The 27383-nt window shown below is 38.5% G+C and overlaps 1 protein-coding gene across 2 annotated transcripts in view; it reads right to left on the bottom strand.

The window, feature by feature from the left end:
• sema5ba (sema domain, seven thrombospondin repeats (type 1 and type 1-like), transmembrane domain (TM) and short cytoplasmic domain, (semaphorin) 5Ba) overlaps positions 1-27383 on the bottom strand; it is a 304696-nt gene that overhangs the window by 219835 nt on the left and 57478 nt on the right. For both annotated transcript variants that reach the window (XM_038277743.1, XM_038277742.1), the window contains exon 2: positions 21075-21139. The gene's annotated coding sequence lies outside the window, so the exon portion shown is untranslated. The remainder of the gene's footprint in view (positions 1-21074; positions 21140-27383) is intronic.

The following is a 27383-nucleotide window of genomic DNA, read 5'->3' as shown; positions in this document are numbered from 1 at the left end:
ATGGTGGACGAGCAACAGCTCCTACTGCCGAGGGTTTGCAAATATAAACATCAGGGAACATCTTTTGATTTAGCCCATACATGTCACCACCATCAACAGATTCTGAAAAAATTTGTGTCACTCTTGGATGACGCAAAGAGTTACAGACCAAAAGATAAATTGAAGTGGTCGACACTTGCTGTGTCTCTGTCAATGACTTATGGATAATGTTTATTAATAGCTTTCCTTCTGCCATTCTCCTATAGAGACTTTCTGTTTTCAAATGATGGATTGAACATCGCTAATGTTCTTTAACAAACTTGTTGGGCCTTTACAGAGCAGCTGTCCACCATACTGGGAATTTAATTACACACAGTTGGCCTCCATAATTAGATGGTTTCTTAAGGCAAAGAGCTGCAATGGCTTTTTCAAGGTTGAAGAAAAAAAGCCAAGTGAAGGATTTGTCTTGTTTTCTGAAGTTCTGTACTCCCTCGTGGCTTCCATGCTAAGCTTTAGGATCCTTTTCTTCTCAATGACTGATTAAAAACTAGTGAGTGGAGAGGGATCCAGTTTATAACAAAAGACACAAGATCTTGCCTGAAGCTTTAAGCAGGGCTGTTGCTTTGCAAAGCACGCATCCATAATGAAATCCATTGTGATGTCATTAGAAAAAAAGAAAATACATCTTGTATCGTTTTAATTGCTATGTGGTCTCACAACACAATTTCTCATTATGCTCTTCTTGATGCATGACCCAGGCACAATGCCAGGACATTGTGTGATTAATATGAATACAGGACTGATCAATGGCATTATTTACAGCACACCTCAGAAGTTACAATTATATTGAGGAGAAATCAGGCTCCTAAAGGAACAGTGTTGCACAGTTCCACAGTACGGATGTGAGGCGTGAAAGAAGAAATAGATAATTGGGTGTTTTCCTTGATGTAACGCAACAAGCTAATGAATCCCTAATTTTTGCTTCCTTCCCCATTAGTTCTGAGATAATTCAAGCGGAGTTATAAATCGTGGGCGGCAGAAGGAAAATCTTTCTCAGAACTTATATGCGGATGGCTTCATAATCTTTATGTATCTAAAACACAACAAAAAAGAGGGTTGCATCTTTCAGCTTTCTGTTACTTTTCAAAGTTTTCCCACCATTTCAATTTATCTCACACAGTAATTGATGCTAGGTATTAGTATTTTTTTTCTTTTACCACTTTTGAATCAGATTTATGCGACTCTGCTTATTAGATCTCAGTTTTTACATCAGAAACTATGGAGTTTCTGTTTTCTAATACCAGATATAAGGAGGACAGGAAATATTCCAAAATACTAATCTCAGACCCAAACTTAGCAATTAGCACTGTAAGGATATTTATTTCTAACAATACAGAGTTACTTGTTTAAATTAGAAAATCCCAAACTGAAACATTAACTTGAAAGTATAATATTATTATCATATATTATTATTATTATGTATATTAACTCGCCCATTTGGTAAAACAGTGAAAAAAATCATCTTACTCCTATTTTGCGTATATTTTTTTTTTTAAGAGACATAATTTAGGGGAGAAACATTTAAAAATGCAGTATAGTCTACAATAACTAGATAAGTAATAGAGAATGTGGAACTGACTCTTTTACAGCTTTGCTCCTTGGTGCTAACATCTGTTTGCGGTTTGTTTTTACATTGCAGTAAAAAGCTTTAGTGGGCATCTGGTGCCCACCTAAAGTGCATTTCTTCATTCCACAACTCAGTAAAATTCCTGAGTTTAGTTTCCCTGTGTCATCACACTTAAAGCTTACGCTGATGTTAAGACTTTATGCTATGTGTAGTTGCCTGACTGGAAGCTTGTCTGCAGCATGGCCTTAATTTTACTCTATTTTCATTAAAGCTGAAGTCTGTAAGTTTTTAAAAATCACTTTTTTTGTCATATTGGCTAAAACTGTCCCTATGCCCAGACAGCAGTACATGTGATATGTAACCTGTGAAAAAAACTGCTTCAATTGGTACCGCCTACTGCCTGTATTTCAATCTGGAAAGAATAATTCGGGACGAGTCAAAACAACCAATCACAGCCAGAGGAGCGTCTGATGGAGTGTCAATCACAGCTCACACACGCTGAATCCCGCCCCCCCCCCTTCTGGTCGCATGCGGTAGCCGCGCAGATGCTGTGAGAGGGGTGGAGCTTGGAGGTGGGGCATGAGTGAAGCAGAGAGGGTGGGGGAGTGGCGTGAAACCTGTTTTTCTTCAAATTTTCAATCGAAGTCTGCTCTCTCCTCAATGTTACAGACTGCAGCTTTAAAAAACCATGTGACTTTTCCATGATAGCCCTATCAAATGAGTAATAGCTAAGCGGACGTGCTAATCTTAACTCCAGAGTAATAGCAGTCTTTGATTAAAAATGGATTGAACCATTAACAAGGTGTCTCCTGTAGAAGTGAAATTGATTTGGCTCAGCGCTAGAGCTCCCGGAAGTTCTGGACAGACTGAGTAAACTCATACATCTATAATTCAATCCTCTCTGCAGCTGCCCACTTCATCCATGTGAAAGGGATGAAGTGGGCGCAGTGTGATCAATTCATTTGAGATTAAGGTAAAGAAGAAAAAAAAACACAGAAGAACAAATAGCCGGAGAGGTCAAAAATATTTACCATGCTGGAACACACATCAGGGAGTGTTTGGTTTGGCAGCCATCTTTTTTTTTTTCTTGATAAGTTTTCTTTCACAGCTTTTTTTTTTTTTTAGCATTTCAAATCTGAGTGTTTCCCAAACACCTTTGTGATGGAAATGGATAATGAGCTTTCCCAGAGGCCTTAATAAAACCTATTGTTCACCAAGTAGGAGAATATGTGAAAAGGAACTGATTGATTGTGTTGCTGGAGTAAAAGAATTGCTGTCTTTTTCTTTCAGGCAATTCCTTGTTTCCTCCTTGATATAGAAAGTGATTTATTTAGACAGCTACATCATTGAGCTTTATTTGATTCCAATGAAAAGTCTTTGTCAAGTTCCCACCACAAGTGTCAGGAGAGACAGACACAGGCAGACAGAGGAGAGAGAGAGGGAAACAGAGAGAGATGAATGTTAAAAATAAAGAGCAGCAACAAGAAGATGGCAATTAGAAATGCACACAGGAATAAACATGTGAAAGCAGGAGCTGAGAGTCGCTGTGAGTGAGCCGCTGGCTGAGAGCCTGGTGGGCTAGATTTGACCCCTCAGAGGAGAAGAGTGAACAAGGCTGGTCTATAATTAGAAAAACACACTGCGCCTCTAATCCTTACCGAGCGATTAAGCAGCAAACAGCAGGTTTACAGCCAGAAATCACTCATGTGAAGAGGGAAAGTTGTGGTGAAAGTGGTTTTCCGCCACGTTAACCTAACCTGAAACAATTAAGCTCAGATTGAGGTCAGACGCGACTGAGGTTGATTAAACCCAAAATAAACCAAGGAGCTCTAATAGGATTTAGGAATGTTTACACACCAAAGATGAATTTCTGTGTGAATTAAGTGCAACACAAAACATGAAATGAAAATATTGCGATGAATCTCTTAAAACTGTTTTCTCATAGATATTGCTGAAGTATTATAAGTAATATAAGTAATGTACTTCAGCAATATCTCTTATTTCTTTTACTACCTAATTAAATTTTTTTTTATCTTTATTCTGCTTTTATTTTTTTATATTTTATTGTTTAATTATTATAAAGCACTTATTATTACAACTATTAGAGTGGCGGCCTAGTGGTTAGGGCATAGAGCTTGGAATCCTAAAGTTCTGAGTTTGAGCCCCACTACCACAGACTGCCACTCTGGGTCCCTGAGCAGAACCACACATGTTTCTCTGGGCGCCGCACAATGGCAGCCAACTGCTCCTAAAGGGGATGGATTCAATGCAGATAGTACTAGTGACAGTACAATGACAATAAAAAAGCTGGGGGGGAAATTGTCTTTGTACTGAATTGTGCGATACAATACCTGCCAGCGATGCACTGATCAGAGATAAGCACACAATTTTTGATTCATTGTTTTTGTAAAGCCAAGCCAAAAAAAAAAAAAACAATCATAGGCAATTCTAATTCCACCTTTAGATTCTAATCTTTAATATAGCTTAAATATATTTTTGTTCAGCCCTCCTGCTGTTGTTAATAAAAAGTGCATTAGGAGAGGAGGCAATGTGGGCAACATCCCACAATGTGTGTGAGAAAGAACATGAAGATAAAATGAAGATAAAATAATTGCAAAGTCCCTATTTTTTCAAAGCCATTTGCATCCATCTGATAATAAGCACTATTAAAGAGGTTAGCATAATTTCTCTATTAATTCTCAAAATGATAAAGAGCTTTGTCTTTAATCTGAGATTTGAAAAAGCTTTAGGAGTCCAGCATGTTTTGCTACTAACAGATTGAAAGCTTAATAAAATAAAACAGAGTAACTTTGCTGCAAGATGTTCAGGATCCCTAGAGGATCACAAACTGATGTCATATGGCAGGCGGCTCCTTCTGAATCATCAAAACATTAACTGTAATGGAGTGAAAATTTAAGCACCTGCCCATCTTTCTGCATGGAGTCAAGCTAGCTCATGGTGCAAGTTCTCCCCTTGCATGTGTGAGTCCTCTCAGGGTGCTCCAGCTTGCTTCAACTGTCCCATAAATATGAGTAATAGGCTAAGATACTGTTAATAGTTCTGAGATTGAGGATATGCTAATGGTTGTTTATCCTATGTATATTTTTGGTAGAGGTGTGCTGGACAAGCAATCTATCCTATGCGGAGTGGCAGCCCAGTGGTTAGGGCATAGGGCTTGGAATCCTGAGGTTGTGAGTTTGAAACCCACGCCCACAGACTGCCACTCTGGGTCCCAGAGCAAGACCCTTAACCCACGGGCGCTTCACAGTGGCAGCCAACTGCTCCCCAAAGAGGATGGGTTAAATGCAGAGAGTTAATTTCTCCATTGTGAGATCAAAAAAGTTCAATTTATTTATTTTTTAATCCATGATATAGTGCATTTCTCACCCAATGTCCATCATCCCCTTTCAACTTTGCACATATCAATGGGTAAAAGGATGAGGTTGAAATTAAGAATTGAAACGAAATAGAAAAAACACCTTTTCAATCTTGAATTAAAAGGCAGAAAGAGGAATGAGACGGAGAACTGACATTCAGCACAGCTTCAAATAAATATGCAACAGATTCTGCCTTTAATGGCTGCCATCTGCATATTTATCTTCTCGATGTCCGGTATGACCAGGGAATTTAAATTAGTACACCGCAGCCTTCAGCCGTCCAGACAACATTTCAATATCAGAAAACACAAGCCTATTATTAAACCACATTTTAAACGACCTTTTGTTAGAGGCAACATGATGCATAGTTTTTATTTTTCAAAAAGAGGTCCATATATCTTTTCATTGAATGTTTTTTTTTTTCCTCAAGTATAAATCATAGTGGTTGTAAATGTGCTCATAGAAATTGATAACACAATTGTGAAAATTAGAGCTGGGTCCATGTTTTGTTGGCTTACTCAACGCTGATTCACTTAATCCGTCATCTGTGATCCACATGTCAAAAATGAAATGTTTGATCTTAAATATTTTAATCATTCTCAAATATGAATACACTTTAAGTCAGTACATACTCTTGCAATCAGCATTAGAAGTGGTGTCAGCCTGTATGTCAATCCAACCCACTTTCAAAAATACTAAGTGTTTTTACAAAACTTTACTTCTTCTGACTTCTGATCAAAGGTAACATTGTCTAGATACCTTTAAAGTTGCAATGACATTTTATGACATTCGCCAGTAACTCGCTGCATACTGTTTTTCAGAAGGATTATGGGATCCTGCTTAATTTATTTTTTGTCATAATTGTGTTTTATCCCACTTTTTGTTAGAAAAAGTGAATTTGAAGCATGAGCACTATGGGCCGGATTTATCAAGATCCAATTTTGCGTGCAGTAATTTGCGCTCGCAAACTGGAATTTTGCGCAAGGGGCTGAACCATGGTTTGCGGGTGATTTAACAAGAGCGATTGCGTAACTGGTGACAGGTGCAAAACTGTTGGAGACGCCCTATTTAAATGATGGTTTTGCGCGTTTTGTGGTTTGCGGCATGGCGAGTTTGGACAGCAGAAGGCGCAAAAGGAAATCTGACCCCATGGAAATAGAGGTATTGGTGGATGAAGCCAACAAACATTTAAGTGAGCTACAGCAAAGAAGTGTGCCTGTCACACAGAGGAACGCTATACTGTATGTGAACAAATCAGTAATAAAGTAAACGCTGTTGGTGAAACCTTGCGAACAGTGGATGAAGTAAAAAGAAGATACCAGGATATTAGAAGGCGAACCAAAGAAAAACTGGCATATAACAAAACATCTGCGAACAAAAGAGGAGGGGGCACAGTAGATGAGATGCCTCTGACCAGCATTGAGGAACAAGTACAGCTGACGCTCTGTGAGGAGCAAATCACTGGAATTGCAGCTCCAAAATGGCAATGCTGGATAAACGATATGTTTTGATGATCGTTTCCTCGTTCATTCCAAAAATATTCACACGGAGTGAAAAAATGCGTTCTCTGCGTCTCCTTGCTTCATTTCGATGTCTCCTTCTTGCGACAATAAACCGCTGCCATGTGTGCGCAATTACGCATACAGACCATTTGCACCTTCTCTTGAAACGTGTTAAATATAGAGTCAGATACCGTTAGCAAAATTGCTTTCAGGTTTAATAAATCACTTTGCGAGTGCTAAATTAATATATTTACATGTTCTCCTCCCACAAGACGCACTTTTGCGTGTAAACGCCCCAAATTGCATATTCATAGCAGAAAAAGTACTAAATGGATAAGAGGTGCTATTTAGCACGTTTTAAAGACCAAATCCTTTTAGCACACTGTTGATAGATCAGTTTGTACATTTTTTAGCGTGCGCAGTGAAATAGCTCACGTTTTTATACACGCAAACCTTTGATAGATCCGGCCCTATGAGTAGAAGAAGATGAATGTGTCACTAAGTGCTTGTTCTGTACAGGCGGACGGGTATGGACGATCCATCTCTGCTACACTGCAAATTATTTCCTTCTTACCAAGATAAGAACAAATGTATTCAGAAGTGTCAAATAACTATTGCAAGACAAATTTGTAATTTTAAGTGTTCAACTGGTTCATTTCTAGATTTAAAAATCTTAAAATGGATCATCAAAACAAGTGGTCCTCTTAATTGTCATTCATCTGGTGATATGTTTACATAAGGCCGTCCTACGTGCTCGTACTCATTTTCACTTCCCAGTGCTGGCATAGTGGAAAAATTGCAAATCTTCTTTTGGAAAGTAAGTATATGAGTGATGCAAACAGCAACTTTTAAACAGAGCGCGCACGAGGAGAGATGGACTTGTGCACGCTCTCACACACATTTAATAGGCGTTCCCTCTCGGGAGCGAGTAGGCTACAGGGTTGTGCATGTGCATCTTTTCTTTTTGGGTGGGTCTTTACAAAAAAATCACAAAAATCCTCCACTATACCTTTAAATCGAAAACTTCTTGTCAATAAAATAATCTTGCTTGCATGGACAAATAATTTCACTTGGTTTGAGTAGTTGTTTTTTTTTCTTTTCCTTGATTTTCTACACCATATTTTTGCAGTGTACACTATATTGCCAAAAGTATTTGCTCACCTGCCTTGACTCACATATGAGCTTAAGTGACATCCCGTTCCTAATCCATAGGGTTCAATATGACGTCGGTCCACCCTTTGCAGCTAGAACAGCTTCAACTCTTCTGGGAAGGCTGTCCACAAGGTTTAGGAGTGTGTTTATGGGAATTTTTGACCATTCTTCCAGAAGCGCATTTGTGAGGTCGCACACTGATGTTGGACGAGAAGGCCTGGCTCTCAGTCTCCGCTCTAATTCATCCCAAAGGTGTTCTATCGGGTTGAGGTCAGGACTCTGTGCAGGCCAGTCAAGTTCATCCACACCAGACTCTGTCATCCATGTCTTTATGGACCTTGCTTTGTGCACTGGTGCACAGTCATGTTGGAAGAGGAAGGGGCCAGCTCCAAACTGTTCCCACAAAGTTGGGAGCATGGAATTGTCCAAAATGTCTTGGTATGCTGAAGCATTCAGAGTTCCTTTCACTGGAACTAAGGGGCCAAGCCCAGCTCCTGAAAAACAACCTCACACCATAATCCCCCCTCCACCAAACTTTACACTTGGCACAATGCAGTCAGACAAGTACCGTTCTCCTGGCAACCGCCAAACCCAGACCCGTCCATCAGATTGCCAGATGGAGAAGCGCGATTCGTCACTCCAGAGAACGCGTCTCCACTGCTCTAGAGTCCAGTGGCGGCGTGCTTTACACCACCGCATCCGACGCTTTGCATTGCACTTGGTGATGTATGGCTTGGATGCAGCTGCTCGACCATGGAAACCCATTCCATGAAGCTCTCTGCGCACTGTTCTTGAGCTAATCTGAAGGCCACATGAAGTTTGGTCTGTAGTGATTGACTCTGCAGAAAGTTGGCGACCTCTTCGCACTATGCGCGTCAGCATCCGCTGACCCCGCTCCGTCAGTTTACGTGGCCTACCACTTCGTGGCTGAGTTGCTGTCGTTCCCAAACACTTCCATTTTCTTATAATACAGCTGACAGTTGACTGTGGAATATTTAGGAGCGAGGAAATTTCACGACTGGATTTGTTGCACAGGTGGCATCCTATCACAGTTCCACGCTGGAATTCACTGAGCTCCTGAGAGCGACCCATTCTTTCACAAATGTTTGTAAAAACAGTCTGCATGCCTAGGTGCTTGAATTTATACACCTGTGGCCATGGAAGTGATTGGAACACCTGATTCCAATAATTTGGATGGGTGAGCAAATACTTTTGGCAATATAGTGTAGATACTTATCAATTGATGAGATGGATTTTACCAGATGCAACCTTCCAATGCTGTAGCTCAAGTCCTTGCATTCTCACTGGACTTCACTTCAACTGTCTCTATTTAAAACTAATTATTTCATTCAGATTTCTGGTTTGAGAGGCAGATGTTTTTGTGTTTCCATGAAACACATATCTTAGAGATTTCATAACAAAATTTCTCAGTCAAACAGTAAAAAAACAGACTATATCTTCTCATAAAGTGCAAGTAATTATTGGGTTTTAACTGTATTCAGTGTATACAATGATTAAATCAATTGAGCATTACACAAATATAACAAACAACCCCTGCAATCTGAAACAAAACCTGTCAAATGTTTCAGATATTAAGAAATAAACCCTGACAGGCATGAAGAGAAGTCAGATTTATATGTTATGAAGGCTTCCTTCCTTTTAGTCAGGCAGTAGTAGAACTCAGGTCTGCTGTAGCTGCAGAAGACAGCTAATCATTAGCCAGTTAGGCTCCATTATGGCCTGGGATCCAAGCCTGGTGATAAAGAACCAAAGGACTTGGGGCTCGCTGCTTAATGATCCAAAGATCAGTGTGAGATTTACAGGCTCAGGGTTTCTGCCACAGCCTGGCTGGACAAAAGCCTCCTCCCTTTCTTTCATCCACTTCAGCAGGGACCGACTTCATAAAAAAAAACAGGAAACAATGCTGGAAAGTAATGAAATCTCCCCCCTATTGCGGACTGAAAAATAAGATGAAGGCGACATCAATCCCTGAAGTAAAGCTTCCAGTTGATTCGATGATAAATAAAGGAGACGTGCCAAGAACAAGTATTTCACACACCAGGAGTTTTACAGGGTTTTCAGCAGCTCCCTAGTTTAGCTTTTGCTGCAGAGTTTGACAGTATAGCATGCTGTCCTCTAAGAATTTATACTTGCATGGGGAAAATTTTAGTTGTCTCTTTTATGTCCAGAGGATCAACTCTTGATGTCTTTATAGAGACTGTAAAAAGCAAAAAACATCTATAGCTTATGGTTAGGGACTCAAATTACAAAGGAATTATAACATCTGATTGGTGACCTGATATTCCTTTTAGAACATGCTCTGTTCAGGAAGCTCAAACCATTAAAACTGTCTAAAACGGTAATATGTGGATATTTCACCAACACATGTCGAACGAGTGTTGCTGCCTAATATCTGTTAGATGACAAATGTGATTCACTCATAGCCGTTTAGAAAAATCAGCGACTTTAGTGCATCTTCTCTTTATTCACAGAACTCCTTTTCTAGAAAACTGAGTCCATCCAATCTTTTCCTTATGTTTTTTGCACAAATTGAGACAATGACAAACATCTAGAAGATTAAACTTTTGTGCTCTGTGTCTCTCCAGTAAAACAGTGTAATTTAAGTCCAGTCTCTGATGTTTTATTAGAGAATAGAATAGAAAATCCCTTTATTGTCCCACTAAGGGGAAATTCACACAAATGTGGACCTTAGAAATAAGAATAACATAATAGTGAGGAGTTAAAAAATAAACAAATATAAAATTACTGTACTTTAATGGGTTTTAAGTAGTGTTGCGCCGATGCCATTTTTTGGCCCTGATACCGATACCGATACCTGGCTGTGCAGTATCGGCCAATACCAATACCATAATAATGTAAAATAATTGCCATCATGGCTTTGTCAAGTTGCTGCCTACCTTTGTGAAGCAGGAAAAAATCTAATACAAAGTGAATCCAGTAGAACTTTTTATTGCCTACCAGGAGTGGGTGACAATAGTTTAATAAACTTATGGCTCTTAAAATGGTATCGGTGTCCTATTTGTTGGTACTCGCCGATACCGATACCACAATTTTAGGGCAGTATCGGGGCCCCGTCCGATACTGGTATCAGTATCGGTGCAACACTAGTTTTAAGAATATAAATAAAGTGCACCTGGAGAATAAATAACTAATATACAGCTATGGACATTTTTATAATTGTGGATATTTGAAAATAGCAGAAACATCAGAGATGTGCAAAATGACAGCAGTGTTATGTTATTGAGCAGTGGTGGGTATAAAGTTACAACTACTGGGAGGAAGGATCTGTGATAACGTTCCCTGGTGCATTTAGAGTGCAGAACTCTGTCACTGAAGGAGCTCTCCAAAACAGCTTCATACATGGGGTGGGAGATTATCCAACAGCGATGTTCATTTAGTTAGGATCCTTTTGTTTCCCACTACCTGCACTGAGTCCTGAGGGGATCTAATCACAGAGCTGTACAATAAAATAACCCCTCAAACACCAGACATCATTTAGTCATTGGTTTTTAGACTAAATTTGGTGGGTCCGTCATAGTCTTGATATAGTCCTGAAATATACTCAACAAAAATATATATGCATTTCAGTTTGACATGGACAAAAATTGGATCAGAGATTAAAAAGTCATACGCAACCGGTGTTTTCTGGCCTTAAAGGGCACAACTGTGCACTAATCATGGTGTCTAATCAGCATCTTGACATGACACACCTGTGAGGTGGGAGGGGTTATCTCAGCAAAGGAGAAGTCTCGCTGTCAAAGATTTAGACTGGTTTGTGAACAATATTTGGGGGAAATGGTGATATTGTGAATGTGGAAAAAAGCTTAAGATAATAAAAAATGAGAGCAAAACCATAAGTGTTGCTTTTTTAAGAACAACGTTGTTTGAACAATCTGAAACTTATGGCTTTTCACCTTTCACTTTTCAACTAAATGTAGCCGTCCTTTGAAGGTGAATCCTGTTGTCTTTTGAATGTCTTTTAAACCAATGTTTGGGAATTCTTTGGGAATCCTGTGGTTTATGCAAGAAAGTCTTTTGTTACAGTGACCAGGTGGTTTATAAAGTGCGACAATTTGGGATAAAATCAGATTTTCAGTAGCTGAGCAAATCCAAAATGACAATCAGCGTTTTAAGTCAGTAAAGTAAAAATAATTCAGATATGTAAAAACACATCACAACATTACAATGCAGGATAAAGTAATACAATGGTGTCCCTACCCCACTTATTGCTGGGCAGTTTAAAATACGGGAAAGATAGTGTCTGTTTAAGTTTGCATCTCTTCTAGTAACTACAGGAATAGTTGTTCTTCCTGCTACAAACACACACAAAAAAGGATATGTCAGATATGTTGGGCCTGATCTGCAAAGAATCCAAATAAGTGGTGTTAAATTCTGCATGCATACAAAAAAAAAAACATCTGTAAAAAGTGGACATGTGGCGGGAAATCGATAAAGACTGCAAGGATAAGAGGTGCATACTGCTTTGGTCCGTGCTACTGGAATTGTAAAGAAAATTTGTTTGAGGTATTAATAATAATGATTATTTTAAAAATAACAAAAATAATGATGGATATTATTTATAATTCATTTCAAAAAGTTACAGTTAAAAGATCACATAAAAATGATAAAATCTAAAAATCGCCCCCCACCCTTTCAACCCCTCCAATCCAGAAAGTTCTTCCTGCAAATGAACCAGGGTCGGACTTACTGCACCGACATTAAGCTCTGGACATCACAAACTCAGCTAGGCCTGTAATATTTTTTTAACATAACTGTGCTTTGTGTGGATCCCCTTAAAAAAATGTTAGGGGAGAAAAAAAAAACCCTCTTAACACAAGTTATTGATGCATGCTTTCATTATCTTAAAGCCAGATTAGAGATTGGCAGTGGTAATCCCTATGCAAATTAGGGAACATAGGTTAATGCTCACTCTGAACTTACACCTGTGACAAATACAGTATGACCAAAATATATACGCCATATTAGGAGAATCCAAGCCACCACTTCTAAAGAAATTGATTGAAGAACTGACCGGCTAATTATTTATCCACTGAACTGTACCTTTTGAATTAATGGTAGTTTCTGGAATAAATCAGATCCTTCTTGGTTAAAGGCTTTTTGAAATGCAGGAAGAATCTGGTTTACATTCCTTAGCCTGCTTTAGTTGGCCCCCTGTAAATCTGACATGAGGATAAGTGGAAGAAAGATTTTCTTTTTTTGCTGCAGGAGCCCAATTTTCTGGTAATTCACAGAAAATTGAGCACACTTACACAATATTAGAAGAGACTGGTTACTGGGAGCATTGAAAAGCATACCGTGGATGTGGCTGGTGGGATTTTAATACAGAAATGAAAGCATTTAGGGACAAACTAAAGCTTAAACTGTGAAAACACCATGCCCTGCAAAAGTATTAATATTTCTTAACATTTTTCTTGCTGTACCAACAACCCCATCATCCACCTAAACTAACAGAGCTGGAAAAATCTCTTGATAGGACAATCATTAGAAATGCTCTCGACAAATCTGGCCTTCATGGGTGAGTGGTAAGAAAAACGCAATAAAATGTACAATTTTAGGATCTTTTTTCTCAAAGGAGGAAGAGTAGCAGCTCTCCAGTGTAAGGTAAGGTTTTGTAAAACCTGAAAATTGTCTTTTCTAAACATTTTCCAGCTGCAACAACATTAAGTCTCTAAATGTGCAAAGCTGATTCAGAGCAGCGGTAAATGCACTGAAAATCAGGTCTACAAAGGAGGAACTTAATGGAGCTGACCAAAATGCTTCTCAAATATAAAAAAATATTTACCGGTATATTTACAGTAGTAGCCATTCAAAAATTCCCCTTTCCTTGGCTGGCCCTTGGCTTGTCCCCTACAATTCATTTTTATTTTACTTAAATAATTTGTTCTAAAATAATCTTTCTGTCATTAATTGTGGACATTGTGGTCTAAAGAGAAGCGTTGCTCCAGGTCAGAACCTGTTATCAGTGAAAGGGTGGAGTCAGTGTAAAAAAATTTGCACGGAGAAGGCTAGTGGCTGGAAGTTGGATGGGACTTCGCTGGGAACTGCCATTCAGCAGGCGTTTGACTGGGAAGGGCCATTTTGAGTGGCTGCTACTATAAAAAATGTGCGTTATTCTTCCTCTACTTTTCAATATTGCACACTTTGTGTTGGTCTATAACATACATCTCCACAGAAAAACATTGGTTTGTGGTTGTTACTTAAAGGTATTGTGGAATTTTTTAGACCAGCTCTGTCCACTTAAAAAAAAATGAACATGTACCACCCTCTACCCGCTCCAGTAAGGGAACGCTGATGGAACGTATGTGAGAGCATGCACAAGTTCATTTCTCCTCGTTTTACTAGGAGTGATGTGAGATGGATTTCCCAAAATAGCATGCCAAACTTTACCTGTCGAGTAGAAACTTTCTTTAAAAAACACATCAGTGGGAAGCCCGACCTTGCTTTCAGTGTATGCCATCGCGATCCGGTCTTGTTTCTCTCCTGTCAGGCCTTTCTCTTCTTCTCATACACTTCGTAACCCTTTTTCTCTTACGACCCTCAGCCATTTTCAAATAACTGCGGTGAGAAAGGTGAGCTCCAATGACTCAATGAATTTGTAGCTCACCCCAGATATATGCCTGAAAGTGCGCATGTGCAGAAAAAGATAGCTAATTGGGGACAAGCATGTAGGACAGTCTTACGTAAACATATCAACAGAATGATGGAGAATTAGGAGGACCCCTTATTCAGATGATCAACCTGGAAAATGAACATCCTCCACTATACCTTTAACTATTCATCAAAACACTTAAAATGTGTGAAAACTACTATTACATCTAAATACTAGATAAAAATCATATGGATGAAAGCTTTGGGAACATCAGCCCATTACCGCGGAAAGGACCTATGATTTGAATCAATAAAAAGCCAACTTATAAGCCATAAATTTAGCCTTAACACGTTTAATTCATCTCTGGGGTTCTTCTCCAACCCAATCACGGCAGTCAACACCTCCTCACCCCACCCCCAGTGTAGAGTGAATGAATCTTCTGTGAGTAAGGCCAAGGTTCTGCCAATGGCCCCTCCATTTGGAAGCTGAATGAGCCATGGCTCCACCACGTTTTCAGGCGCCCTAATGTGCCATGGCTGGGCCACAAAGGCAGCATGACAATCTGCCAGGGATAATGGCGCTTCCTTAATTTGACCCAAGAGGCCAAAAACAGAGTGCTCTAAAAAGAATCCTTTTTCGAGCGTGAGTCCTCCCCCTGTCTATCCATCCGTTTGTTTCGATCAGTCTCTCTCTCTCCGCTTATTCTCTCTCTCATTGGCCTGGAAGGGGCTTGTTTTCTACGGGTTTATTGTCATCCAAAGCTAAATGACAACAGTGTGGACGAATGAGATGAGGTGCCAACATTGTCTGGAGCCCCTGATCTCCTCTCAGTGGAGCAGAGGGAACTAACACAGACATACTGGAGCTTTTGCAGAGAGGCCAGAGCGGGAAAATGACTGCCCTACTCTAACGACACAAATACAATAAATACATTTTGGGCCATAAATTGAATTGAGTAGGGATAAGTATGAGGGAAGAGAGCACTGGGCAGGAGGAGACAACAATGTAAAATATGCACATACTAGAGCTGGCCTTTTAGAGACATTACAGGATATAATTTGGGTTGGAGCAAAAGATGCCATGAGTCTTTCATGAGGCAATGAGTCTTTCCTTTCACTGTGGAGGAATTTTAGCCCACAATTTGGGATGATTCAGCCGTATTGGAGGATGTTTCAGCATGAAATGCCACTTCAGTCCTTCAAAGGTAGATTTAAGAGACGTTCTCCTTTTGGATTTTTCTTGATAAACAGCATAACTCATGGTTCCACCAGCTACAGCATACAGGTCCTAAGATAGCCCTAGATCAGCAGTCACCAACCTTTTTACAGTTGAAGGCTAATTCAGGGGTACTGAGTCACAGGAAGGGCTACCAATACTGACCTATGAATTACAAGGGTCAACGTTCACCTAAACTTGATACATTATTAACATATCTTTATTGTTTCTTTAAATTTCTAATTTTCTTTTAGACATTTTCATTTTGAAATCTCTATAAATGCTTAAATGCCATATATGATTAAATGATGAAATGTTCTATAACTGATTAAAAAAAGAAGAGCAACAGAATACAATGAAATTTCAAACGTAGCTCACTGTTGAGTTGTTCTATTTTCAGAAGACTCTAAGGGCACCCCTTGTGGTCCTTGAGGGCCCCTTGGTGCCCGCGGGCACCATGTTGGTGACCCCTGCCCTAGACCATCACACTACTCCTGCTGTGTTTGGCTTGAGGTGTGTTCTGTTTATTTCTACGAATCTTCCAGTTTTACGTCTAAAAAGTTCCACTTATGCCTCATCAGTCCACACAATACTTACCCAGGAGTCTTAGAGAATATTAGGAGATCATTCAGTGAATGTGAGTCAGCACTATGTGTTCATTTTCTTGTTTGTTGTGACCTCCAGTTCGCCCTCAGGGTAACCTGAATAGAAAGGCCAATTATAGAGAGGTTTAAAAACTCTTTCATATCTTCTTCATTTCTAGATAATGGCTCTCACTGCGCTTTCCTGGAACACTAAATACTTAGAAATAGTTCTATTTGATCTCTCCAAAGATTTAATCTGTTCTTGATTTGCAAGCATGTTTTAAGAGGTTATATTTAAGGGATTTCTTTGTGGTACAGAGTCAGGGTAGGTCTGGTTAAACTGATTTAATATTTGATGATTTCATAAAATTGGTTTATGTTTTATATAGTTATCTATCTATAGTTTTTCCTTTAGTGAATTAAATCACCTTTTGTGAACTGGGTTCTTCTGTGTTGTAGTTGGCTACGCCTAAAAAGGAAAAAATACTTATTTTACAGCAGAAAAAGTTTGTTTTTTTTAGATTTAGATTTTTAAAACCACACATTATATGTATGTATTTGGTTTAAAGAAAAATGCCTTCTTTTCTGTGATCAATATCTTAACATGAAGGTATTTTAAAGTATACAGTAACTGGGTAAAAATAAATGAAATAATATTGAAAGAATGACTTCCAAGCGTAAAGATTGTTTAATGAAGATCTGATTATTAGAGCTTCAAATGATTGCTTGCAATTACTGTAAGCAATTTATTACTTACAGTAGTTCGATATTATGTTCAATGGCTGTTTTTTTGTTTCCTTTTTTGTTATTTTTGTTTATTATTTCTTCTTTTTTTTTTATAAATAACTTTTTAACCGGGCTGTTCAGTGGCACGGTGGATAGCACTGCTGCCTTGCAGCAAGAAGGTTCTAGGTTCGATTCCCGGCCCGGGGTCTTTCTGCATGGATTAATTGGTTTTGATAAATTGTCCTTAGGTGTGAGTCTGTGCATGAATTTGTCCCTGTGATGGACTGGCGACCTGTCCAGGGTGTACCCTGCCTCTCGCCCATTGACAGCTGGAGATAGGCACCAGCACCCCTCGTGACCCCAACTGGGACAAGCGTGTCAGATAATGGATGGATGGATGAACTTTTTAACCAGAATAAAATATTTTCATAACTTTTGTCCACTTACAACTAGGTGAATGAACCCTCTGTCATGGCAGGAGGTGTCAAAAGTATTATCCTACGGTTTTGTAGAAGTAAGAGGATAATCTTAAGCTTTTTACGCAAGTAAGAATGTACAAGTACCATTTATAAAACATACCAAAAGTAAAAGTAACGCAGGAGAAATGTTAAGGACTGATGCTTTACAGCACTACCCTGTTAAAGCAAAAAATGTTCTACAATTCTGGATGGCAACTTCCTTATACACAAAGTAGAGACAATTGCAAAACCAAAACTGAAAAGTCCAAAACAATAGTGACTTTGGTAAACTATAGACAGCCTAAATTTCTACTTAAGTAAAGTAAGAAAGTATATGTACTTTGGCAGTTGACATCTCTGGTCATTGCCCATCGGGGTCTGTATCGCTTTCACAAGTAATAAGCAACTTTGATGAGGATGGAAGTAACTCTACCACACAACACTGCTACGATGTGCAGACTGTTTTACGTCATACGTCACTTCCCTGTTTCCACCTTCGTTATAAAGATGGAAGTCAATGCAACTAAATTTCCCTGAGACTGTATATTCATGCTAGTTGTTCAGGGTTGATATTCAGGCAATGTGACACTTTCCTGCTGGGTTACTGTGAAATTATCAAACATAACAGTATATTTAACAGTTTCAAGGCTAAACTCATCAGCATATCAGTTGCTGATGGTCCGTGAGGTGGGGGAGGGCAGAGAATAAGGTACAAAACCAAAGTTAAACTTTGTTATTTTCAACATCCTCGTATAACATTGTTTTTTCCAAACTTTGATTCCATCACCCCTTCTTTACAACTGCTTTAAATAGGTTAGAATAACAGTTCTTCAGCTTTAGTGGCTGTTCAGATCATCTTTTATCATCGATGATGAAGGAAGGGAAAATATATGCAATAACAGTGAATCATTTTAATAGTTTAAGTTTGGTGCAAACATTTATATTAATCAAAGTTTCTACTGAAATATGTAAATGTTTACTGAGTAGCTGCCCATCAATAAATGTTATCTGGCCATTTAATGCCAATGTTAAAATTAGAAAGTGCAGCAGAAACCCTTTAAAGAAACCTTTAATCTAGGGTGACCAAACGTCCGTATTTCCCGGGACATATCCGTATTTCACGTCCTGTCCCGGGCGTCCCGGGTTTTTTTTAGAAAGTGAGGAAATGTCCTGATTTCACTGCGCACGACGCTCCGTGTGACGTAATCCCTGAGCCGCGTCAGTGCGGGCAGCCCTGTTCTTAATCAGAGGCTCTGTTCGAAAACCTGGGCTGCATCCTCCAAGGACGCGGTCTACCTAGACTGGATCCTTCGAAGGCCTTGAAAATAAGGAGGCCGGAAGAGTTCTGTCTGTAAATTCGAACAGGTCCTCCCTTCGGCGGGTTTTACTGCCGTATGCTCTGTTGCTTAGCAACCATGAAAGTTGACACACAAAGCAGGAAAAGAATGAATACCGAGGTTTTCAAAACTGTTTGTTTATTTATTTATTTAAAAAAAAGTTAAAGTGAACAAAGACTACACTCACAAGAATCCAGAGTGGAATAAAGGTTCCAACCACCGGGAGCAGGAACAAATGAAATCAAATGTAATGATAGAAACCTTAGTCAGTTAAATAACCTGCTGCTGTCATTCTGCACATCTCTGATGTTGCTGCTATTTTCAAATATCCATCACTGTAAAAATGTCCATAGCTGCATATTGGTTATTTATTCTCCAGTTTTATATTGTTAAAACACTTTACAGAATTTTATTTTTTATATTTTAACTCTTCCCTATTATGTTATTCTTATACATTTCTCTAAGGTCCTCATTTGTGTGACCATTTTCAATAATCTTTTTGCTGCTGTAAATTTGCCCATTGTGGGACAATAAAGGGATTTTCTATTCTATTCTATAAAAGGGTTAGAAATATATAAGTAAATCTAAACAATGTATCTACAAAATATATCTGCAAAATCTCTAATATTCAACAACAAAAAATACTTAGTTAAGCATATTGTGCAAAACAACAATAAAAAAATTTAAATCCTATCAGATTTATAGTTCCCACTCTGCAGATCTATTAGAATCTGTCCTTAAATTACAGCCAAACCCATTTACACAGTAACAGATTAAAACCTTTAGATAAATCAAACATTACCGCCACATATCTGACTCTATAACCATTAAAACAACTATTTCATTCATTTCAGACGGAACTATTCACAGAGTTGTATTATATTAAACTGAACTTCAAATTTTCACCACTGTTCTGCGCCAAGTAACATTTCCTCTCATCACGGAGCAAATCCCAATGATGAGACATTTGTTCTTTCAATATCACCCCCCCCCCCCCCCGCTCCAAGGTTTCCTGGTTTTCCCAAATGAAAATATGGTCACCCTACTTTAATCAACTGTTATTATTATAATCCATTACTGTAAAAATGTCCATAGCTGTATCTTGGCTATTTATTCTCCAGGTGCACAGTATTTGTATTGTTAAAACACTTTACAGTATTTCATTTTTTTTATCTTTAACTCTTCACTATTATTATTCTTATACACTTGTCTAAGGTCCACATTTGTGTGTTCATTTTTTCTAGAATGTTTTTGCTGCTGTAAACACCAGAATTTTTAAAATTGAGGCTTAAATCCTTCAATAAAAATATTGCTGGTTGTTTAAACACCTTATTCTGACGCTGACAACTGCATTTAAGCCGTTAAGGACTCATAGATGCACCGCACAATCACACTTTTCTAAAAGAAGCCAACGATCTGTTTATTTGGTGAATAATAAAAATAAAACAATCTGTAGTTTCATTTCTATAAAACAACCAGTGCAACACCTGCTGCACAAAAACCTGTTGCATGATTATGGAAATATGTCATTTATGTGTTTCACCTTCCTTACTGTGAGTTATTTCCCAAACTTTAAATCTCTACTGAAAGGATTATATTACTTTAAAAGCATAAAGCAAAACTATTTTTGTATGAAAGAGGATAATATATCCAGGATTAAAAGTCTATCCTTTTAATCCCTCTTTCAAAAAAAAAAAGGAAAAACAAGAAGGAATGAAAAAAGTGGAAGATGATTTACTGCTCTGATATGGAATATCTCCCAAAAACTTTACACATTAAATTATCCTTTTGCTTCTAGGAAACTTTGAACCAGTGGTGTTGAGAGCATTTTTGTTCAGCAGCTTAATCCAAAGGAACCAGCACACAAATGCCCAAACAGTGGCTCCAGTCTGTTCTGCTAGAGGTGACTTCACAAGGTGAGTGCGCATCCATGTCTCATGAATAATGATTTCACTGTCAAATCGGCTCAAGGCTGTCTGCAACTGGAATGATTCACTGATTAATTTTCCAACACACACATATGAGGAAACACAAGTAACAAAAACCCACACAGGGAATAAAGGAGGCAGCCGAGGGATGGGGGGATTGAGAGATGGACTTATCATTCAGTCGCCTACATGAATACCCATATACTTAGCTTCCTCCCATCCACTACCTTATTCCCCACACTGCTTTTAAAATGACCTCACTCAAGAAAAAAAGGGGTTCTCACTAACACAGATGGCCCACCACTACAATGGCCTCTGAGACTTCTGTGATTTAGGCAAAAAAAACAATTTGCATGAGAGAAGGTTAAGAAAAACAGAATAATCTTCAACCCAAACATGCAAGACTGGAGAGAAGTTTGGTGTTTACTGACAAACTTGAAGAAACGATACGAAGGCTGAATAGACGCAGAAATCGAAAATATAAATTCAAGCAGAAAGTGGAAGAAGGCATTAAAGCAACGGCACAGTTCTGAATGCAAACGACCGGGATGTACTCACCAGCTAAGCATCACTGGAGTGTGGGGACGGGGCTGAGAGGGCCGTCTGTCCTTTTCAGATTGATTCTGGAAGAAGGGAGAGAAAGAAGGGGGGGGGAGGGTGAGTCTTCAATGCACTGCTCGCCTCCTTCACATAAGCAGAGCGCAGAGCCACAAAGAAGCTGGTGCACCCGTAAACAAACCGCCAACTTTTCAATGGAGCTGAAGAGGCGGAGCAGGAATGGTCTTTAAACTCAGCAGCCTTCTCCAAATTGGGAGTCTGGAAGGGAATATTGGGGGCAGGAGGGAGGGATGCTGGGGCAGCAAGTAGCCTTTAGATCAGCATAAGGCCTGAGAGGATAATAACAAACCAGAAAGTTCAAAACCATTTATTAAAGCCTTGTAAAGGTAGGAGGCCTTGCATTGCAGTAAACTGTAAGAGAACAATATAGATGTAAATGAGGTGAGCAGATGCCCCGCTGTGTTTTTTGCAAACACAGATGCTAATATGTGGAGTGCATATTAGCATTGGTTCCAAGCTTTTTGATCTCAATGCCACAGAGCAAATTGGAACAAATAGCCCTGTTTGGTTTCTACGGCAACCTGAAGGAGCCGCTCAGACATGCGATTCCTCTTCTGCCATCAGCTGCTGCGATATGGCTGCTGTTTCCCCAACCTCCATGAGGAAGAGTGAACAGGAGTAAAGGAAAGATCGATTATTGGCAACTGTTCCCATAGTCAGGATAAAAAAGGCTGCTGAGATGTAAGATACTGAAGTATAAGCTGAGCTATAAAAGACCAGCCTTAGTTTTTCCTTTAAACTAAAAAAAATAAAGATTATGTGGACATAAACCTATAAAAAAGGTGGATGTCCATCAAAATGTGTAGCATCATCAAAGCATCTCTAAAACCTACCCTTTTAACAACCTTATCAAATGATGATGAGTTTTCTGAAAACTTAAGGAGAATTGATACAGTCTTAAGACATTTCTCTCCAACTAAGTTTCAATAAAAAACTTAAAAAATACACTCATCAACTGATATATTCAATGCCATGAAAAAACATCTCCAATTTTGTGTCACATTTAAACAGAAGTATTTAGTTTATTATATTGGGATTTTAAGTAAAACACCTAGAAGCAAGGTGCAGTTGTGAGATAGATGAAAACAAAATGTTTTCGTGTTAGAGGTAAAACTGTATACTGTGTAAACCTATCAAGCACTATTTTGATAATATCACGGCTTTTGCTCAAATCAAAGCTGCGATTTTGGGTTTTCTAATTGCTTGGAGCATTAAGAGAATCAACCTCCCAGACCCCTCAGGTCTTCTAGTTCCAGCCTACTCTGTTCACCCAGAACTAGAGCTAAACATGGAGAAACAGCATTTGGTTCCTATGCTCCACTGATCTGGAACAAACTCCCAGAGGACTAGAAACGAGCTGAAAGCCTGAGTTCTTTTAAATAAAAGTTGTTTAGAGCTGCCTTTGACTGTCGAAGGTAAACTGTTAACTGAGGTATCATACATTTAAATGTATGATCCAACTATTTATTTGTTTTACTGGCTTTTTATCATGTTTTTATATTCACTTGCTTTTACTTTCCTTGTATTTTATTGTTAAATTCATGTTAAGCATGAGGCTGCAGTGTGTAGCACTGCTGCTTTGCAGCAAAAAGGTTCCGGGTTCAATTCCCGGCCCGGTGTATTTCTGCTTGAAGGTTGCATGTTCTCCCTGCGCATGCGTGGGTTCTCTCCGGGTACTCCAGCTTCCCTCCACAGTCCAAAAACATGACTGTTAGGTTAAATGACTTCTCTAAATTCCCTTTAGGTGTGAGTGCGTGCATGAATGGTTGTTTGTCTCGTTGCCCTGCGATAGACTGGCAACCTGTCCAGGATTAACCCCACCTCTCGCCCACAGACACCCCTCATAACCCCGCTTGAGATAAGCATGATGAAAAATGGATGGATGGATGTAAAGCATTTTGATTTGTCTTTGTACTGAATTGTTCTGTATAAGTAAATTTGCCTTGCCTACAGAGACTACGCCTTTCTGGACCTTTTTTTTTTTTAGCAGAAATTTGTTATTTAGATTTCCCTTTAAGCAAAATAGTTAATTATGCCAAATCAGAAGATTTTACTTAACTTAATGTTATTAGTATTATAACCTCAAACATTTTCATTTGCATGGGTAAAGTTAATGTTGAGATGTTTCTTTACCTCAAACTGTTTCCACAAAGATATTAAGGCAAACGTATTCAACTTGTATGTCAGATTTACGATTTCTGTCATGAGGATATTATAATACCAACTAATAGCTTTTGGCATACTGCTTCTGTCAGCAAAAACTACACCATAACTGAGTGACATATGTTACCTACTGTAGCAACATTAAACATTTCCTGTTAAATCTAATAGCAACCTCACTCATGTTGCAACATCAGCCACGTCCATTGCCAATAGGTCAACTAATTGGAAATTATTGCAAAAATCTGCTCAAGTGCTTCCTTATTAAAGATAAACTATTTTTATTAAGTCATTTAAGTTATGTTTAATTAAAACACAAATAATTCAGATTAATGCAAAGGTTTAAGTCAAATCCACTAAAACAGCAAGAATGTTACACATTTTAGCAGATTATTTTTATCTTTTATAATGAGTTTCAACTACTAGTCTAACTAAATACTTTCAACATTTGTGTTAACAGCGTAGAGAGTAGGGGTGAAAGGAATCCGAAACAGTTCCATATTATTTATTGGTAAAAGATTTAGGGGAGGTACCTGGGAGAGAACTGCTCCCTGCTATTTCATGCCTACTTCAGCACACAGGGACCAATCTGAGGGCACAGCACAGTGCTTAAATCTCACACATTTGCTCAATATGTGCTCAACTCTGACAAACTGCTGATCAACTCCAGCGCTTGTGCTCAGCAGCTCGTTGCTCAGCTGCCTCTGCCCTCAGCACTTAATAAACTTTATGGGGCTGAAATACTTTTGTTTTAGTTTCTTTTAAAATAACAAATCAGAGGATATGATCAGTTATTCAATACTTAAAAAGCATTTGTACCATTTTTTAATGCTTGATTTATTTCTTATACTAAATGTTTATTTTTGACACTTGTGAATACCTAATTTAGTATTCTGCATGTATATAATACATAACATGGGGGGCTGCCATGAATGAAATCCTCAGGCATTTTTTTTGTAACCAGTCCAGCCCTGCCTGCAAGAATTTAGGTCTACTTTCACCCCTTGAAGAGGGAGCAAATAAAAACAAAAACCATAAATCACTTTCTTCCGTTTGACAATGATGCACTATTATATTTTGGTCTATCAAATAAAATTTCCCCTTGGATTTTGGAGCTTGTGTAGTAACAAAAGGTGAATGACTGTGATTATTTAGATCTGCACAACTTTACAGTCATGTGTTCACTGGTTAAGACAGAATGACAAGGGATGTTCAAGTGCATCAGGAAAAACTAAGCATCAATGATAATTGCTCTAAATTTCAACATCCAGCTTTAAGTTTTACTGCCAAATAATCCAACCCAGTGCAGAAACACTAAGAGTTCGAAGTATACAAATCCATTAAAGCGGATTTCCTCTGGAGTTAAGCTGAGAGTTTAGGGGTGAGCAGCGGGAAGTGACCGCTTATGCAAAAAAAGACAAAAAAACGTCCAATAATTGCCAGTGTCAGAGTGAGATCAGGTTTTATCCACTGCAACAAGCATAATCTGACACACACACATCTACACAAATGCACACCAGTCTTCTATAATGGCAGCCATCTTTTGGATTTCTCAACCCTGATTTTTCCCATAACCAACAGGGGTCAAAGGGTAACACAGAGGCTATAGTGTGGTTGGAACACAGCCAAAAACAACAGAGGTATGTTAGGAATACGAATGGTGACATCTTTGTTGTTGTTTTTTTCATTAAAAAATTATTTTAAGCAAATGTCAGCTGTCTTGTCTCAGTTTGACACCCAGTATAAATCACTAAAAACAATAATGCCCAATCATTGCTCCCTAATAAGCTGAAGATTATAAATAGATTGTAAAATCAGAGAGATTCTCCATTTGTAACCATGGTGTGGATCAGGATAGGAGAAGCACCAGAGAAGCTAAGAAAACACAGCCACTGTCTTTATATATCAAAGATGGGAAACATCAAGTTGCACCGGCAACTGTTGGGGCTCAGCTGTGATGTATTTTTACAATGTATCAAAAAGTAAAATAATAATGTACGTTCATATTTAAAGTATAAACAGAAGTGTTTTAGGACTATGAGAAATGACAGGTAATGTATTAATTAGTGAGCTCTCATACGGATCATCCTTCATCCATGCTTCCTTGTGCTTCTTAAGGATGGGGATCTGGCACCTAATTCTGGGCGCCATCATTTATGGGGAATCAAGAACGTTAGCTGTAAGAAACAATGACTTTTCTTCACGTCCCTTTCAGAGAGGATTCCACAAGAGACCGACAGTGTTGTTTTTGTCTGCGATGACAAAATTATTTTGTTGATGCTTCTTTTTTTCATGACGACAACGAAAACTGACCAGCTAATCTGGATCTTTGATTAGGAAAACATGATGAGTCATGGTTGTAAGTTTTCGTTGACGGGATGAGACTAAATAAAACATTAGCGGGTGGTCTGTCAGACGTTTAAAATGCCTCATTGTGCTGTAATCTGTTAGACAAGCTAAGCAGTACCAGTTGTGCTGCTGCATCCTGTTTGCTCATGCTGCTCATACCTGCCGTGCAGCTGTGCAAATTCTGCATGACCATAAATGGATCATGACAGCAGCGGCAGGGGGTGAAAATAGGCTGGAATCGTCCTGTATTGTGCACTGAACTCCAAGTCTGTGCTTTACGCTCCACACCAATGGTTCACTCCAAGCAGTATGGTTCTTCTTGCCCTCGCCACTTAATAAACTATATGTGGCTGATCATCCTCTGCCAAGCTTAAAAAAATCCCTTTATCTAACTATCAAGATTTTATTTCTTCCAGCTCACAAGAGGTGGTGCTATACCTTCTTTGATTTCTACCAAAAGGAATCCCTAAATTAAACCGAAAGAAAATATTTATTTGCATACTTTTTGGTTTTGGATAAAGAGCCAGGTAAAAAGGTGCATAAATCTTTGGATATTTCTCTCTCAAAGTTCTGGTTTTGTTTGAATACTTCAACATTTTAGTTAAAATATCGAAATTTAGGTGTGGTTTGGCATGGCAATATAATGCAATTATTTAGGTTCTCTCTGTATTTTATTTTTTTCAGAACCCTTTGAATTTAAATCTACTTTGACCCCTGAGCAGCGGCAAACAAGGAGCAAATTCTTGAAATAAAGCCAAAATCGCCAAAGTAGAAAGTAGGTGTTTTTTTTTTTTTTGTTCTTTGCATTTGGAGCAATGAAGATTTTGTTGATCTGTGTGTAATGCATCATTCATAGTAGATCAGGAAGTGTTTGTTTTTTGGAATGGAAACCTTATATGTCTAAAACCATTCTTTACTGTACATTTTGTCTGCTATATTAACCAATATGATGTGTTGAACTAGATTTGCTATTTTAACAACTTTTTTGAGACACTTTTTAGTCATAAAACTGACTAAAACTAGACTAAAACCTTTTTGAGTTTTGGTCGACTAAAACTATCACATATAGTAATGACTAAAATTGGACTAAAACTAATAATAGTTTTCACCCTGAGGATGAAAACTAAGACTAAATCTAATATGGCTGTCAAAAACAACACTGGAGACCGCTATGCTCTGAAACCCATTATCTTTAATGGTTTGTACCACACCACGATAGCTTATCGCCATGTCAAGGAAAATGCAGCACACTGTAGAAAATGTGGTTTGCATTGTGAAAACCTAGGGTTTCATACACACACAGACCCAGCTCTTTTAAGAAAAAACGTATAACTACACCGACCAACCGAGCCAGCACAGTGCCGACCAAACAGTGAAGTCAAAAGACCAGAACCAAGAAGCAAAATCTAAACAGACATCAAACCATCTAAAAAGGCCATTAGTCCAATTTTAAAATCAGAAAGTTTCGGTTTTCTAAAAAAATACTATATAAATAATCTGAAAATACTGGCATGCATTTAAATATATGGCAGAAACATGTCTAAAGAGGGAAATGACTGTCAGTCTGACAATTTTTGTAATAGTGTGAAGTGTGTTTGCCAAAAACCTGAAATTTGTTTTCTTGTAGTTTAAAGGTTATGCAAAAAACACACTATATAAAAAAGAAACATTTACAGCCGACTGGACTTGAAAAAGTACAAAAAACCCACAAACCATGAAAAGACAAGAGGGGAAATGGAA

The sequence above is a fragment of the Cyprinodon tularosa genome, unplaced genomic scaffold (assembly GCF_016077235.1).
Source record: "Cyprinodon tularosa strain WSP-4 unplaced genomic scaffold, ASM1607723v1 ctg134, whole genome shotgun sequence".
NCBI classification, from domain to species: domain Eukaryota; kingdom Metazoa; phylum Chordata; class Actinopteri; order Cyprinodontiformes; family Cyprinodontidae; genus Cyprinodon; species Cyprinodon tularosa.
This window is presented reverse-complemented; position numbering and strand designations above follow the sequence as displayed.